This window comes from Hyaena hyaena, unplaced genomic scaffold (genome assembly GCF_003009895.1).
Source record: "Hyaena hyaena isolate Hyena2069 unplaced genomic scaffold, ASM300989v1 scaffold_213, whole genome shotgun sequence".
Lineage (NCBI taxonomy): Eukaryota > Metazoa > Chordata > Mammalia > Carnivora > Hyaenidae > Hyaena > Hyaena hyaena.
Window position 1 is genome coordinate 546,835 of NW_024080843.1, and position 17,948 is coordinate 564,782.

At 46.5% G+C, this 17,948-nt stretch overlaps 1 long non-coding RNA gene across 1 annotated transcript in view; it reads left to right on the forward strand.

Moving 5' to 3' along the window:
* The window catches only part of LOC120238536, a 42,778-nt gene that overhangs the window by 15,450 nt on the left and 9,380 nt on the right, over positions 1–17,948 (forward strand). Inside the window, exon 2 of the long non-coding RNA XR_005530247.1 lies at positions 309–415. This is a non-coding gene — a long non-coding RNA (uncharacterized LOC120238536). The remainder of the gene's footprint in view (positions 1–308; positions 416–17,948) is intronic.

The following is a 17,948-nucleotide window of genomic DNA, read 5'->3' on the forward strand; positions in this document are numbered from 1 at the left end:
ATGATGCTTCTTGTATCGGAATAATTGCAAACTAGACATGCAAAGTGCTCATCTGCTGGGTGGGTGTTTGGATTACTTCAGCCCTGCTATTGTTTGAGAGGAAAACAAGTGGTTTGCTTTCTTTGTTCCTTGACTTTATAAACTTTCTCCTCTACATTCTCCTGTTTAGGGAGAAGGAAAGCAAAGAGCATCTTACAAACCGCCCCCCCCCGACTTATCACGGCTATTTATTAACTATTATTATTATTATTATTTATTTTCTTTTTTCCTCTCTCTCCCTCCACGAATTCCATTTGTTAAATTGGCAGCGCGGGTCCAAGCCTGTAGTCCAAAATCGGATATCTCTGCAGCTGATAACAAGCAAATGAGAAGCCAGGCAACAGCCATATTAAAGAAGAAAACAGTCAACTCTGAGGTAGATATTTTACTTTGTCCGGGCTAATCACATTTGGAGATGATTATGCTTTTGATCTGTTAACCATGTTTTACTACAGTAGTAGAGAAGTAGGGGGAGGGGAAAGGGGTGGGGAAACAAGATTGGATTTGTTGTTTTCTTTTGCCCTAGGAAAGGTAAAGAAAGACTCTAGTTGTCCACAGTGGGAGCGGAAAAGTTGGGGGATCGCCACGGTCTTTGAATTAGCGATGTTTCTACATCACAACCGACCCGCGCTTTGGCGCAGCCTGAGAATCTGTAAGACTGACTCAGGGACTTTTCTTCCCTATTTACTGCTTACCTCGCTCATCTTCCCCCACCAAAGGGGACCAGGAACCACGAGTCAGGCATACTTAAGAGCGGGGGTTTGCTACCCATATTTCAAGGGCTTGTTGTGTCAACTTGCTACAACTTTGGAGAAGTTGGAATCCGGCAGCGCCTTCCACCCTTGAATCAAATACCGGCTGCAGCCCCTAAGTTAGCTCTACCCGTTCGTTTGCACTTTCGCGTTTTCCAAGAAAAGTATTTCTTTCTCGTGGTGTTGCTGATGTTAGTTCTGGTTTCAGCTGGAGATATCCTCATATTTTCTGTATTTTTATTGCATATGGATGGTTTTATTTTAGGTGTGTACTGGTTTTTATTTCTTTTCTTAAAATCCTAATTTTAGGGTAAAGGACGATTATTATGCCAGTTCCCAATTCTAAGCGAGGCATTTCCCCCCCTAATTAATGCAGAGACTCTAAAAGAATTTCCCCCGGCCTGGCCAGCCATTGTAATGCATATACGGATTATTCACGTGGTAATGAGCACATTCGCCAGTTCTTGCTCACACATACGAATAAAAGAAACTTTGAATAAAGATCCAAATGATCTTGCTGGGGGGTGGGGAGGATATTCTCGGAATGTGAGCCAATCAACTATATGGAGTGTATATATTTGAAAAAATAGGGATATACTAGAAATACGTATTGGGTTCAGAGTAACTGCACTGCACTAGGCTCCCTTAAAAAAAATAATAATAAATGAATAAAAAAAGAACTCACAGGATCAGACTAAAAAAAGGAACAACTTTTTGGCAAAATGCTCAGGTTCAAATATTTTGCAAGAGGGAAGTGAGCAATTGTAGGAAGTTGAACTAGTTTTGAGTGATTGTCACTTTCTGCCTAAAACAAGAGAAGTCCCATTTTCCCTCCTATTCCTCCATATCCCCTAACTCCCTGAAAGCCAAATTATTTTGTTCGTAAATATATTCTTCTGATAAACTGCATTTGACGAAAGTGATATCTATTTCATCATCATTTATTTGATTGGATTAAATGATTCCCCAAGATGTGTAGTTTCACGACTAGATTAATATTGAACATACAATATTTTAGTTATAATATGATTTCCAAGAAGGGGATAAACCAATAAACTTGCCCAGAGATGGTTTTCTCTCAGTGCTGAAGTTAGTTGTTGAATGTTCAGTTTCTGCCTTGAGATATTATTCTGTTCACTAAAACCATCCAATTTCCAGTCAAAGGGGTGAATTTAATGTTTTGTTAACCTTATACATGGAATGGAAATGTGTAGAAGGATGAGATTATAGTTTGTTCCCTCTGCAATTTTTTTCTCTCCCCGCACTCCCCGCCCCCACTTTAAATAAAGAGCGTTAAAATATTTTGCTGAGCTGTAGTAGATTAGCAAGGTTTCTTGCCAATGCTGGGAAGCTGGTATTACAGACAGTCCCAGGGGAAAATGGCTCACATTAACCACTAAATGAATATTTGACAAGGGCTCATTCGGAGGTATTATTACTATAAACGTGTCCCTACTGGACTTTTCCAGGGTCAAAGAGCAACGCTTCAATTAATTATTTAGTCTGCTACTAGATTTGGTTGTAATAGCTGTACTTACTTCTAGAACCGACACATTCTTACAGTAGGAAATCTCAGGAGAATCTTCTCCATCAGCTATGCCTTGGATTGAAATACACACAGAGCCCTGGCATTCTAAAGCTGACTTTTTCATAAAACCTTTTCCTGGGCTGAGAGTTGGGGGGGATTATAGTTTCTTTTTCTATCTCATTTGCTGGTTTTGATTTAAAACAAAGAAACAAGAACATAGTAAGTTATCTTAGCTTCTACATCATGCCTGGCAAGGTCTTTTGGGGCCTTGCAGTTTGGGGAGAGAGGGAAGGGGAATTATTTATAACCTTTGCCTTTTCTAAGTGGAGGTGTCACAGGATTTCAGAGACTCAGGCAGGTTCTGAATTTAGAAAGGGCACACACTGCTGTTTGCCAGTAAAATTCGGGTTTTAAAATGGAAGTCTCCATAGGCTGAGTACTCGGAATTCTAGTACACTCAGAGTAAATTGGGGTATGAGATAGTCCCTCCTTCCCTCCCCATCTATTGACTTGAACACTTCCAGGTGTAGTGGGGTGAGGGGGGACCAGGCAAGTATTCCATTTCTGCTCTGTCATAAGTTCCTCCGTGGCCCTGGGTAAAATGGTAAGGGAATGATTTTGAGAGTAAGATTCCTTGACAATAATATAAGGTGAATGAATAAGAGATAAGCTGCAAGGGGTGGAGGGGACGGGATGCAGTAATTACAAACCCAATTCATTCAGCTTTTCAGAACTTTTGTTGTGGGAGCTCCATTGACGGGTTTTGAGTCGCCAGTTTTCTCACATTAAAAAGAACTGATCAGCGCCTTAGGGGAACAAGAAATACCGCTTAACTGCACAGTGATTGGGTCTTCATTTAGAACCCTTACAAGAAGAAAATTAAACAGTCCCTTTGTGTGCACAGGTTTACTTTTCAACTGCTAACAGTTTATAGCTAACTGCTCTGGGATTGAAGTTTGACTGGGGCTTGGTCGCCTGCTAGCTGGCACTGCTTATTTATTTATTTATTTATTTATTTATTTATTGTAACGAAAAGAGTTTTTTATACCCTTCTCCCTTTATTTCTTGCTCTTGGAGAATTTTGCAAAACAGGCCCTCCTATTTTGCTTCATGGAAGGAGTTTCCTTTGCCATGAGCTTTCGCAGAGACTTGAATTAACACTTCTCCAACACTTTCCACCACATCCCTCCCCCCATCACTGCCTTAAAATAATTTGCATCTCACTCCATTTTTTATGCTACTTTTTCTTGCTTTCAGAGTACAGACTGCTTTGGACAGCCACAAGTGAGATTGAGAATGAGGGTTGATTTATTTCTTTCCTTGGCTTTTTTTTTTTTTTTTTTTTTTTTTTGACTGAAGTTGGAAGATGGTTGGCTGGATTTCTTTAGGGACCTCATCTATGAGGTAGATCCCTTACAGACAGAAGAAGGGAGAGAAAGACTTGAGAACTGGACTGTGAAAGTATGGATAAAATCCAAAGGGACACAGCCTCTGGAGTTCTAGAGTAAGCAGCTGTGGAAGGAGCTTTCCAAAAACAGAGAAATTGCCCAAACCAGAGAATTAGTTTCGTGTCTTTCATAGTCATTTTCTATTAAAAAAAACTTCCCAGGAAACCTGCCTCTGATATCACCCAGGGAGACCTGTAACCACTCTACCTTCTCATAATGCTGTCCAGTTTTACAGTTCTTGTTTTCAGTGTTTATGTGTTGCTTCTGTAGCTTTTAGGAAATAATGGACTTGACTTTCTTATTTCAACTATGAGACTTCTCTGGGAGAATGGATTACTAAGACAAGGCCACAATTTCCCATGGCAGAGAGCTCTCTTTCTGCAAGCAGGTCTAAAGGGATTTTATTTTATACTTCGGTGTAATGGTCATATTTCTGATCCCTTGAGTGGTGTATTCAGTTTCTGTTCAAAAGCAAATAAAACGTCCTCTCACTTCAGGACGCAAAGATATTTTCTGCTTCTGGGCTTTTGGACTTGAGATGCTTGCTCTACTTTGCAAAGAAGTGGCAGGTGATTTTAAAGCTTCGAGGAGTCGCTCATTTCATTACCCTCGTCCACCCGCACGCACAGAATGAAGTGTGCGTTGTTAGTAAAGATTTCGGCGCTTTGAACTGCCGTTCGCCTTGCTCCCCGGGCTGCGGTGCGGGGCGCGGCGCGGGGCCTCCCGCCCGGCTGCGCTGGGGAGCCCGCCCGGCCCGCGCCCGAGCTGCTGCGCGGGGCAGATGGAAGCCGAGGCGGGCAGGCGCCGGCCGGGGACCTGACGTCACCGTGGCCCTAGCCGAGGCCCCCACGGGGCTCCCTGCGACGGTGCTGCGCAGCGCTCGAGTTTTCTCCGTCAGGACCCTGCCAGCACGGCCCGGTTTCCTCCCTTAGCCCCGGACGGTCGCGCAAGCCTGCAATGTCTCCCGAGGTGCTGTGGGCCCTCTCGCTTCCCTGGAGCCCTCTGCCTCCTGCACCTCGGCGCTGGCCGGCTCCGCCTTGACCTCGTGACCCCAGGGATGGTTCTAGGCCCCAAACCTCCCAAATCAGAGACTGTTTTCCTCCAGGCCTGCCCTCCACTTGCCTCTCCCCTCCGTCCTTTACTTTTAAAAGGCCGTTTGCCCCTGTTTGGTGCCAAAGCTCATCGTTAGTAATCAACCTCTTAGTACGTCCCGATGCCAGGGGCTGCGCATTGACGTGGCTGTGGGTAACTACAGGGGCGATTTGGGATCCCCAGAGTGATGGGCCCCTCTAGGGTCAGAGAAGGGAGGAATGGAGGATACATTCGTGTTCTATTTATAAAACAGGGATAATACATCTTTACCCGGCAAAAGAGGAATACAAAGCCAATTACACAAAAGGGACTAATTGGTGGCTATTACTGTTCTTACAGTCCAACAGAGTCAGGTGGTAGGGAAGGCAAGAAGTTCCCGTTTTAGACTCTAGAGATCAATCCAATAATTCGGGTCTCCTCTCTGGTCTTGGGAGGTGAAATTAGCCTTCCTCAGAGGACCCTGCTTCCTTTGCCAGTTCTCTTTCTGGCTTAGGGTTAGCCTAGGAAGTTAGCCTGCAAACTTGCCATCCCTGGGCATCTTCCTGAAGGGAGGGATGCCGGCACTCTGGGCAGGAGCCGCCCCCACCCACAGAAGGCAGAAAAATAATTACTGTATTAAAAGAAGCGGTGAATTCTTCCCAAGGGTTCTTATCGCTGGCGGCCAGGCCAGAAGCGGGACTGCGCCCCCACCCCCACCTCGTGACGTCAAGGTCTGCAGGGCCTCAGGGATGAAATGATTCGTTTGAGTGTTCCAGAAAGGGCAATCCGTATACTTGCAGGGTGAGGCCAGTGGAGCCGGTCTGCATCCCCACTACCCAGCCCCAGCTTTTGAGGCAGATGCTCTCGCCCCCCAGAGTATAAGCAAACACGAATAACCAGTCTCAGGCACGTAGACAGCCACACACGCAACCCCACCCACCACACCACCAGAGCTCACAGGCAAATCCGTGTGTGCGTGTGATTTGCTAGCTAGAGTTTGCTGTGAGGTCTGAATGAGTTGGGTTTTGTTGTTGTTTTGTTTTATGCTTGTTTTGTTTTGAGACACTGGACAAATCACACCGAAGCCTTTACAAAGTACACTGTAGCTCTATTTTATTTGTCCCTGCAGAAGTTTCACCAGTGGATTAAGAATTGGACTTCCAAAAGTTTTCTGGCTCTGATATGGAGCCAGGGTTAGGACAGTTGCTTCTGGCTAGCTGTTGCTATGCCATTTCCACTTTTTCTATCCCCCACCACTCGGAATGACTTGTATAGCTGTTTATAACCATTTTAGAATTGGGAAAATATTGCTGAGAAAAGAGTGTTTCAAACTGTAGACAAGAAGAAAGACATTTGATGCCTGACTCTCTAAAATGGATAGAATTATTTGTTGGTGGAAAGCACCTCAGCATTTCCAGAAGGTGCGCGTCCCAAGTTTTCTTTACAAATCAATTTAATTCATTGAATGCCCTTCCAATGGGAGGGGTCCTAGAGACTAGACCTTGTTTTTATATTGGCCCAGGATCTAACAAACTAATGATTTGCTGAGAATTAGCCAATACTTCACATGCAGTCAATTCAGTATCAACTCACATCCAGGTCGATTTGACTATCACACTTAACAGTTCAAATCTCGGTTATTGCATAACATTACAGTTTGATCAGTCTGAAATAACTAAGTGGCAAACCTGTCTTCTCCTGCTCAAAGTCTTCTTCCCTTTCTTTGTTTCCCCCTTCTTCCCACCTCCAGGGAAAATATCTTACAATCAAGTTTTCCTTGTGAGAGTTTGTTTACCCCAACTTCTGTTAAACTAGACGAACACTCCTCAGCTTTCTAAACACTCGCTCATCAGCTTTGTGAAATGGTGCAAAAACATCTTGGAATCTAAGATGGCAAAATAAACCTGAGCATATGGGGGGAAGACTTCGTTGTTAGGAAATAGATTTAAATGTTTAGCTCACACTTCAGCCTTGATGCCTCCGTTACTACCCTCTCTTGCTTCTCTCACTGCCTGCCCCTGGCTCTTGGGTACCTCACCTCTATTAGCAAGCTGGCTCACCGGCATAAATTATGAATGCATTTCAAGCCGGCCCTTTTGATAAGATAAATCAGGGGCTTTTCTCTTTTGCATGTTTCTGCTTTCATTCCTATTGAAACTTCCTGCGCCCGTGCTGCAGTGTCTTTCCACAAACTTACTATCCCTACGTAAACTATGGAGGTATGTTTTTAATAGGAAAAATCAGGTAGTCTTTTTTTTTCAAGAAGCTTTACAAGTTAAGGATACAAAATATTTCATGGTTAGTTAGTTGTGTGAGCTTCCAAATTAGCTGCATATAAAGTATTTTAAGATTTTTTTTTTTTTTTTGGCTGTCACTGGCTGGCAATACTCATTTTGTGTGTGTGTGTTGGTTTGAAAAGCAGGAAGAAATGTAATGAATTGAGTGCTGTCAGAGATGTCTTCTGTTTGAACAATCTGCGATGGGCTGAATGGCAGGGACTCCCTCATCCAGTGCAGGTGCAGTAGAGCTGGGGAAGGGGGGAGGGGGGCTCCCTCTGTTCAGTCAAAAAGCACCATTCTCCACAATAGACCACACACTGACAGCCAGCGTGACATCAACTCACACTTTCATACTTTTCCCCCCATCCATAGTTCTGAGTTCACAAAGTGGCCATACAGTAGCCTTGGTTAGGTTCCTTTAATGAACATTTTGTGGCTCCTATGACCAACATTGAAATCTGCTTAGCCTGGGAGGAACAAATAGATTTTTAATCGTGAGCTCCAAATCAAAATGTAAAGCTATAGATATTTAAAGTTAGCTGGTCTCTCTCCACTCTCTCCCAACGCCAATGCCTACAACAGCCCGGAGAGGATCTGAAAACTCGGAGTTAAAAGTTCTTCCGAGACTGACTTCGGTTCTGAGACACTGTTTTCTGATGTCCCAAGGGAGACTCAACAGGAAAAGAGGGAAGGCACGGATTTCATGTATTTATTTAAATTTAAAAGGACCTCTAGTATTTTATTATGCTGCGTGAGAGGGTTAATCCTGCAAATGAACGGACATTAATCTTGTGGAGTGGAGTCTGTCCCCCTTGAATCGGTTTTTCTGGGGAGAGGGGTGGGAGATAGAGCGGGGAGTTAGGAAAGGCAGCAACTGTTTCAAAACTCTGGACAAAGATGCGACCACCCTTTGGCGGTCGCACCGCTGCAAGGGCTGGACCTTCCGAAGATTTCATTTCACATTCGTTTAAACTCAGGCCTTGGTGCCTCGAGTTTTAAGTGGAGTTGTCCAAGGAGAGAACGCTGCTAGAGAAACTAGACCAGTCAATCTCTTCTTCCCGCCACCCCCGCCGGGTTCCTACTCCCCTCCGCCCCCACCCGCTTCGCCAACTCACTGTCTGGATTCCCAGCATTTAGCAGAAGGAGGGAGGGGCGAGGAAAGGGCTGCGCGGCCAGGACCGTCCCCCGGCGCCGCCGCCGCGCGGGGCGAGAGCCGGGCCGCTCTGCCACCGCCGCGTTTCCCTCTGTGCCGGGACTGAGGCATCGCGCGGAGGAAAATTGATCCCTGCTTGCTTATTTAAAAAAAAAAAACAAAAACAAACAAACAGCCCCCCCCCCCCCGCAAACATGTAGCCGTACATACTTTTCATCGCGGCAACAACAAATCAACTTTCTAGCTCTCGAGCAAAACCTTTTTTTTATCATTCGCCTAAAACATTGTTCAGTAGGTGGGGGTGGGAACAAGCAGACTCCCCAGGGCAGCGGTCAAGTGTTTCCCGCACTCCTACCTCGCGCGTGGAGGCAGAGAGTCCGAGGTCTGGCGGGGCGGGGCGCAGGGCAAGGGGATTTGGTGTGCAGGGCGAATAGAGGCCAAGTTCTTTAGAACCTCAAATACCACAGCAAGAGATGGGTCTTACCATCTCTGTGGAGTCCTTCGCTTGTGGCTGCAGGGAGCTGTCGGGTGGCCTGCGTTAAGTATGCCTGCGGCGCCTACTAAAGTCTGGGCCTAGGAGAAGAGGCGTCTCCCTCCCCTCGACCCACTGCCCGCCGCTACTTGATAGTTGCCGCGTCTTCTGGCAGGTTACACACCCACAATTAATCTTTCTTATTAAAGCCTCCATTCTGTACCCAAGGGGCGACTCAAACCTATTTAGATTTCCTTGGTTGGCTGCACAAATTTAAGTGGGCAAAGAGTTATAAACCTAATAACAGAGGGCGAGAGAGAGTGATTTGAGTAGAGAAGACGCAAGATTGACTAGGGGTGTAAGGACGCTGCGGGCCTTGCCCGCCCCAGACACCTGCCTCGGGGTGCACGCCAGGCTCTGGGAAAGGCAGCGAACCCCCGGCACACACACCGCGCGCAACGTCCGCACACACACCTACATCCCTAGCCTTCTCGCTCACAGGTACACTTGGAATGAGATTGCCTCTTCCGGATTTCTTATAAACCCCTCCCAGCAAGGCAGCGTTCTCACAGCATCCCAAACCAGGGAACTTCCAGAGAACCGGGGAAGGTTTGCACTGTTTGGGATTAATTGAGAATAATTAACACTGGAGACCGTTAATCACCACTTTGCTGCTCTCTCCCTCCTTTCGGGTCTGCGGCGACTGCCTCTCTCGCTCCGGCTGTCGGCGCGGGTGGGTTCGCTGGTGAAAGTGAAGACGTCGCGGTAGCTGTCACCCAGTTCGGCTGTACTTTTTTAAACGCTCGCATATTGTTTGATTACTAATTCGAGTTAATATGATCTTTATGGCAACATAACAGTGGATAATTGGCCTTTTTTTCTGAACAACAATGTAAATCACAATCGCTTTATTATTTAATAACGTCAAACGCTTCGTTGGATTGGCCCCGACCGAGAAGACCTTTTCTTTCTAGACAGTGTTGTGGAGGAAGAACAATGAAGATCTAATTGTGGAGATTTCATAAGTTGGCTCCCGTAAATGAACAGCTTAGATATGGAAGTTCCAGCAGATGTGGGCACTATTCGCCGTAGAAACTCTACTCCCACCGCCCATACACGCAGCCCAAACACTCTATTGGAGGTTTTTTGTGGTGATGGTGGTCCTCAGATCCTAGCAACCACCTAAATCTTCCAGTAGCAATTAGAGCTTTTTATCGGGCTTGCTCTTCAGCCCTTTATATTGCCGATTTAGCATTAAGGCATTGAGTCCACATACCAAATTAGCGCAACTCCCAAAGAGCCACAACCACTAATGCTCCCTTTCGGTCACTTTGGTTGTTGGATATCTAGAGTACCTGCCTGGGGCTTTCTTTAAAGTCTTATTTTGTTCTTTGATTTTTAAAACGGATTCACCAATGCAGTGTCTTGGAATATATTTGTTTCAGGCAGAGTTTTGCAAGGGACACGAGCCATTATTTTGCAAATGCCTCGAAGAGCAGACGAAACCTACAGACCCCCTCAAATGCAGACGACAGCGCTTAGAAGGAATGGGTCCCCGCTGCTCCAATGAAAGATTAATCACATTTGCCCCCAAATCCTCCATTCTAACGGTCTCTGTCACAGCTTCTGCCGTCGCTGGAAGACCGCTGTCTCTGGGGTCTTAAGACTTCGGAGTCTTTAGCAACTGGAGAGCCCCCATCACTTGGAATTCGGGTCAAAGAGAGAGACTCCGAGTCTACAGCAGGTTTTGTTTTTGCGTTTGCCCGCCTCTCCATTTTATTCAACTTCCACTGCCTGTCGGGAGGCAGAACAATTCGCTCCCCCCGGTCCCCGCCTCGCTTCTAAGATAAACAGGAGGTGCGAAATGCTTCGCCTGCACACGCGCCCTCGGGGCCCCTCTCCCCTCACCACCACCACTCGCCCCCCCCCCGTCCCCGCCCCCTCCTCCTCCCCGCGCGCACGGTGCAGCTGTCCTCGGCCCAGACCTGGATGGAGACGTCCCCCTTTGCTCTTCCCACCCTCATTTTAAAACTATCACATGGACGGTTCTAGAGTCATGGCCACATTTTAGGCTGCCTTCCAATTCCTTTCCGGTCCACTCTTCCACTTTCTGAGAACCTAAAAAGTGACAAGGAGAAGAGTCGAGGAATGGAGAAAAGGCAGTGGGTTTTCAAAACTTATCCCTACCCCACCCACCCCACCCCATCCCTCCCCACCCCCGCCCCGTTAAAAGTGTATTTTACCCCAAGGAGGGCATTGGGAAACTTTCCCTAACTGGAGTTGGGCGCACTGTTATTCTTCTCCGGGGGCCCGCTGGCCTCCCCACCCCCGCTGGACAATGCGTGCTTTGAGGCTCGGTGGCCTGCAGGCAGCGGGAGACGAGGGGACTGGGCGGCCTCCCTCCAAGGAGTCCGCAGCTGGGGGAGCGCTGGGGAGGGAGCGGGGCCGGAGGAGGCGGGCCACGCAGGAAGAAAAACCATAAAAGTACAATTTTCCTCTCTCCAGCCCTCCACAGAGACCAGCTTTGAGGACTTGGAGGCAGGGCGGCTGGGAGGGGCTATGAGAGGTTTTGTGTCTTGTTTCTCTCTCAGGTCCCGCTCCCCCCACCCCCACCCGCATCCAAACATTGTATTTGGAAACAAAATTATACATCCTGGGTTTTCTCGCCCGCTCGCTCTCGCTCTTGGGCACCTGGTCTCTGCTTAGTAATATCTCAACCCGGGTCTTTAACGCTCAAAGCGACCCCAGCGCTCACTCTGCCTACAACCGGTCTACACGTCGCCCTACCCTACCCCGCACTCGGGGTGCCGCGCCCCGAGAAAAGCCCCCTGCACGGCACTCTGGGACACTACTTTCTAGTTTGGGCTTTTTCACCCAAAGAGAACACCACCATCCCCCTCCAGGCACCGTCTAGAAGAGGACCTCTGGGATCAGCAGAGGCCCTCGGAGGGTTACCGTATTGATGGAAGCGTTCGTCTGATGTTTTAAAACGTGTACCAAACGGGGCGCCAGGGCCACGTGCTGTGCCTTCGAAGCGCCGCGCCGGGCCCTGGCGTTCAGAGGCGCGGGAGCGGGGGCAGGCGTGGAGGGGAGACCGAAGCCACCGGCGGGAGTCGGGGCCCCGCGCTGCGCCGCAGGTCTGGCCGCAGCGCCGAGAAAAGCGAATTATCTGGAGCGTGTTTGTTTGATCTGGGACTGCGTAGTCAGCTTCTGCTTTATTTGTTTGTTTGTAATCTCATATTTAGCAAGCTGGGACGGTGGCGGCGAGGGAGAAAGGACGGGATGGAGGAGGGGGCTGCGCGGTAACCACACCCCTTCCTAATGAGTTAATTTCCATATTTGCGCCTCCCGCATCTAGCGCCCTCTTTTTCCGGACGCTACCGTGCTGTTGCGTCTCGCGCAGCGCAGACGCTGCTAGTCTGGATGGAAATGAAAAAGCTCGCGGTGGGAGCAGAAAATTGGTCTATTGATACATTCGCTCCGAGTGTTGATCTTGGCATCACCGGCAGCCGGTTATTCCCCCTCCCCGCCCCCAAAAGGGGCGCGCACGGATTGCCGAGGACTTGCAGACACCCAGGCAGGCAGCAGACACGACACAAATCGACATTCCTCCCGTTTCCCCGCCTCCAGCTGTCCGACCCCTACGTCCCTTTCTTTTTACCCAACTCCAGATTTTTTTCCCCCCTCTGTGTCTCAAAGTTAGGGCAGTGAGGGCCGGTCGGCATCGAAAGGGGGCATATAATCCCAAATGAATGAATCAAAAGTGAAAGTTTCAAACTGGTTCCCGGTCCTGGTCGAGAAAAACGTGATCCTGCACTCGAGGGAGTGTGCTGGCCCCAGTGTGTGTATTTAAGACACAGGAGAGGGAATGAGGCAGTGAGATCGTGACTGTAGGCTGAGTCGCTAAAAGTTGTGGCAAGGACAGTGAAGTTTTGGAAGAGCCCTCAGTAGAAAACTCGAGGCGGGTGTCAGCTGCTTCAGACCTGGATTCCTATACATTCTTGTGGTGATTCTGCTCTCAGGAAATTGAAGAAACAGACTTTTACAATTGCTCACCTCTCCCCGCCCGACCACACCACCCTCCTGACTCTGCCGCGCTCACTAGGGTGTGGGCTCGGGCTTGAGTTCCAAAATAGCTTGCTTGTCAATTGCGAGCTGTAGCAATATCAAAGTGAACTGTCCCAAGTAACTCTTGTCTAGAAGCTGGGAAGAAGCTTAAGCAGCTCGCTTTAATGATGATTTGTAGCTCGGCGAGGGGCACGGACAGCAAACACCCCGCAGGTGTGTGCCGTAACACCACCATCCGGACTTGAATGTAGATTACTCTGGTGATCGTTTGATCGGCCCTTTGAAACCCTTTACAATTGCCTGTGACGAACGGCCAGTCTCAGTTTTTCTCTGAATAATGCCTTGAGGGTAAGTCCTCCGGGCTTTTAAAGAGCTCTAGTATTTTTTTTTTTTTAAGAAGAAAAAGAAAAACGTTCGATTTTAGTTTAGACATCGTCAACTTTTAGTCTCTAACAAGCATCACTCAAACCGTTCAATACTTAATGACCGTTACTTCTGCCGTCTTCCCGTGAGCCATATATAACATATATATGATATATATATACACACATGCACATATACATTAAGTTAATAAAAAGGAGAATAAATATGTTAACTTTGTTGTCTTTAGTTCCAAACTGCCCTGTTTATAAATGTTTGTGTGTTTATTATAAACATGCATTACTTTTATTAATGCCATTCTTGATCTTGTCTTAATGCCTTCTCTGTTCTCTGTGAATTATATCTGTTCGGACAAGTGGGAGTTTCACCTAAACATTAAGACTTTTTCCAGAGTAAAACTCCAGAGTTTAACCCTGGGCAACACCTTCGCACCAACCCCCATCACCAAAATGAAAAAAGGTGGTGCTGTTCAACCTTTAATATTTACTTAGAATGCTTACATAAGGGGAGGAAAAGGAACTTTTGTCTGAAACGGGCAACAAGCGGCACTTTGATTTCATAAAATAAATGTCAACAATTGCAGGAACTTAGCAAACTAGGGTAGGGGTGGAAGGTCGGAATGCAGTTGAATTAAAGACCCATTCCTGCCACTTCAGACTACAAAGGGTTACACATAAATAAGTGCCACATTTGCCTATTGCAAAAGTTTTCTCGGTGTTTTCTAAGTCACAACAGGGGAGGGGGAAAGCTGTCGTTTATTATCCAGCTCTGGGCAGGAGCAGACCCCAATACCAAGAGGCTCTCAGCTTTGGCCGGCAGAAGAGGGGTAGCCTTTCAACAGCAGCACCCTTTGTTCTCCCGATCTCTTTCCCAATTTCAAGCTTCACTTGCACATCCCAAGTTTGTGTGTTAATGACGCTATTACCATCTGGCTCGCCCTACTTTCCAAAAGATATAAATCTCCCAGCTCCATTGCCCGCATTATCATTTAAGTGCCACCATAGCCAGAAGAAAAAGATGCTTTCAAGACTCCAGATTCTCTTGCACTGACTACCCCTGGCATGACTATTCCACTATATTTATAGACTATACATTGGGTGCGGGAGAGCCCCTTGAGAGACCTGATTTCCAAGAGCTGTCCCTCCAAGCCAAGGAAGACATGCTTCTGGGTGAAAGGAAGGCTTCAAGATGAATTTCCCCTTAAAATATTTTTGTTTTGTTTGCAGCAGGCAGATAGTGTGTCCCAGTACACTTCTGCGCGTTGTGCCTTCCTTTCTCCTTCTCACGGGGGTAAAAATTACAGTGCATTTCCCAGACACTCAAGATGTGCCACTCTTCACACCATATTTTGAGTGGGAGAATAGATTGGTCTCTCTATAGGATGGGGGCAGGGGTGGAGGGAGATAAAAAAAAAAAAAAGAGCCCCATGTGGCAACTTTTGGGAACTGGGCCAACTGCATCCTTCTCTTAAACTCTTACTTTTACAATGCCTGCAAACGTGTGTAGATACTGTGGGATTACACACTCCTACCTGTAGAGCGAGATCCACCTCTTCTTTCCTGGGTAATCGGCAATTTGTGTGTTTTGAGCACAAAAGCCAAGAAACTACAACAAAAAGAGTTAGGCTGGCTTGTGCACAGCTTCACAATGACTTCATTTATCTGGCCAGGTCCAAGTGAATAGAGCACAGCAGAGTCTGCCTCTAAACGCGTGGGCTCTTGGTTCAGGCCCCTAGCAGCTCTGAACAGCTAATTTCCCTACGAGGGCTTCTGTTTGTGGCCCTAGACTGCCATGTCTGGGTGCATCTCTTTCCTTGTGAGGCTCTCTCTCTTCCCAGTGCTGTCTTCACAAAGGTGAGTTCCAGTAAGAGAAGCCAACCCTACAGGTTGGAAGAACCAGAAAGGTAAACTTCCCAGGTTCCTAAGAAAAGCTCTTAAAATCAGCAGGATTTGAGATTTTTAGAATAATCCTGTTGGACAGAGAAAGCTTCTTTAATGAAATACATTCTTTTTGAGGGATGAAAGAAAATCGCTTGTTATATATTCCTAATACTTTGACCTGAGCACAGAGATGCCTAAAACAGTGATTAATTTATATCACACTGGTGGAGCCGTTTGTACGCAAAAGCTGCTTTTTTTTCCCCTTTCAGTTCACTTTTCAGCTTTCCCCCCCAAACTCAAAATTGATCTTGTTTGGGAATTTGTATCCCTACTTTTTCCTTTTGAGAATATTATCAAGTTGATATGAACAAATTGCAGAGGATATACCATTTAAGTAAGATGCACTTTTAATCACTGATCATTAAAATGGTTATGTTAAATATACTCAATTACATGCATGACTTAACTCTAACAGTACTTTCTATTCTCCCAGCTGCTCACGTATTCCTTAACGATAGTCTGTGGTAGAAACTTGATTATGCTGAATTCATACATTTCGATGGATTTCATCAGCCTAATTAATGCCTCAGTGTGGTCCTGGGGTCTTGAATGAACCCTTTACTATGTTTGAGGTTAGAGGCAGTGTTGGAATGCAGAAGGCTTTTCTTAGTTACTCATGAGGTACTTTGGGATTCCACGAAGCAAGGTAGGCAGCAGTTGTTAAACAGACTGTGCAAAACAAGGAAAGCCGTTCCAATGCGGGGGGGAAATGAGGCTAATTCCTCATTCTTACTTACACATAAATATTTTTGGATTCATTAGACAATCTCCAAATATTGAGGATAGAGGAAATTACCACCTCTTTGTTGTACCTTAAAACCATACTGGAAGGGGAACGTGGAAAAGAGATTTACAACCGGTGGCTAAGTAAACTTCCTTTAACTCATCAAGGCTGTCCCTGCTCCCTCCCTTCTTACGGCTCCCAGAACTTTTAGGCTGCTTTTCTCCTCCATTTAAACTTTCATCTTTCCCAAGGAAACACTCAAGGCCAGAATTCCTGAGAAACTCCAGTCACCCCCTGTGTGGGTGACTGCCAGTCTTTTCAGGTGTAAATTAACATTTGAATACATCTCCACCCTGCTGACCCTTACGCCGCCGCCGCCGCCGCCGCCATCCAGGCCTCAGCAGAGCGGCTGCTAATCTGCAGCTCCACTACTGGCCGGGCACACTGTGTCGGATTTCCCAAACTCCACCCCCAACCAAAGAACCAAAAAGTGCTTGTATTGCCTACAAGCAAAATCCTGATATTTGTCCATATCCAATGAGATACCTGTAGAAGACTATCATTTAAGACATAGTTTACTTGGCCAAAGAGGAAGAAAAAAAAGAGAGGCCTCTTAGTTCTTTAAGAAATGTCCCAACTTGGGCAGGTGGAACTGGAAACTTTTACCCACTTTGAGCTCCCAAAGGCACACTGTTCACCCAGCAGAACCTCCTTCAAGCGAGGGGGTGGAAGGGCGGGGTGGTCCACTGACCCAGACTGTAGCCGCAGCAAGGCAATATCATACCTCGACATCTATCTGATGGAACAGGAAGGATTTCAGATCTATAACCAAATTGCCATCTTGGAACTTTGTGCTTGTTATGCTAATGTAATGACTTCTGTAGTATGAGTATATTTGCAGGGTTGGAAATAGCTTTTTAGAATGCTTCGTGTAATGACAGACAAAATGTGACAGCGATGGTGGCACAATACTCCTGGCAGACACCCTGGGCCATTTTAACAGATAAATGGAGACCCAGATATGTTTGTGAAATGAAGCTGAGAGGCAGCTTGGTGAACTAACTGGGTAAGAAAGCAGGTGCTGGCGGCAAGCCTGCCACAGTGGTAAAAAGATGCTCTCGAAAGCCCCAGCTTTGCTCTCAGACCTAGTTGAGTAGCAACAGCACAGTGCATTGCTCAGTCCCTTGCGGTGGATGCCTAGGGACAAAAAAAAAAAAAAAAAAAAAAAGGTAAGTGTGTCATAAATAGCACTGCAAAGAAGCAGTTACCTCCAGCTCATGGTTTATGCACTCTTAAGTTTAGATTGCAGAGAGTAAAGGAAAAGAAATACTTTCCATGTGGTTCGGTCGCGGGAGGGAGGGGTATGCAAGTAGAGACAAAAATGAACAACTTAAAATTTTTGAGCCATATACACAGGGGCTGTCCAGCTCCCGTATCCAGCATACCATATCTCTGCACTGTGTGATTAAATTTAGATAAATTCTCAAATTTTTGGTATTGACCTCGTGTAGTTTATGTCTTGGGAATCAAGCACAAGATAGGTTAATGCACCATATTTCTAAAAATAAATAAATAATAAATAACTCTTCCGTGTTTAGGGCTGAGATGTGATCGGTTATTGTCCGTAATTATGATAAGCTAAATTCACACACTCAAGTATCCAAGAAGAGAACTCTTTTCATCAGTTACCTGTCAGCTAAGTCACTCACAGCCTGGTTCTTGTGTACCCAGTTCTTTCTTGTCCCCTGCTACCTCCTTCTCCCCTCTGCCCCATGACATTTACTTTGGAAGTGACTTGGTTCCTAGATGGATTTTTACCCCTTCTGCAAGTTCCAAATGTCAACTTGCAGCTATGGAGAAGCCTGTGAACTATGATAATGGATAAACTCTAATGTGTTTGGGGCTAGAGCAAGGTTGCCAAGACATGGTCTGAATGAGTTGGGGGGCTTCTGAGATCTTGTCAAATGAGGCCAATTTGAAATGTTGGCACTGAATGCTGAGCTTTTTATAATAGCACATGTTGTCCCGTTTTCTTCTAGAGTTGAATAGGAGCAAAATACCTGGCTTGATGCAGTGGTTCTCTGATGACAAAT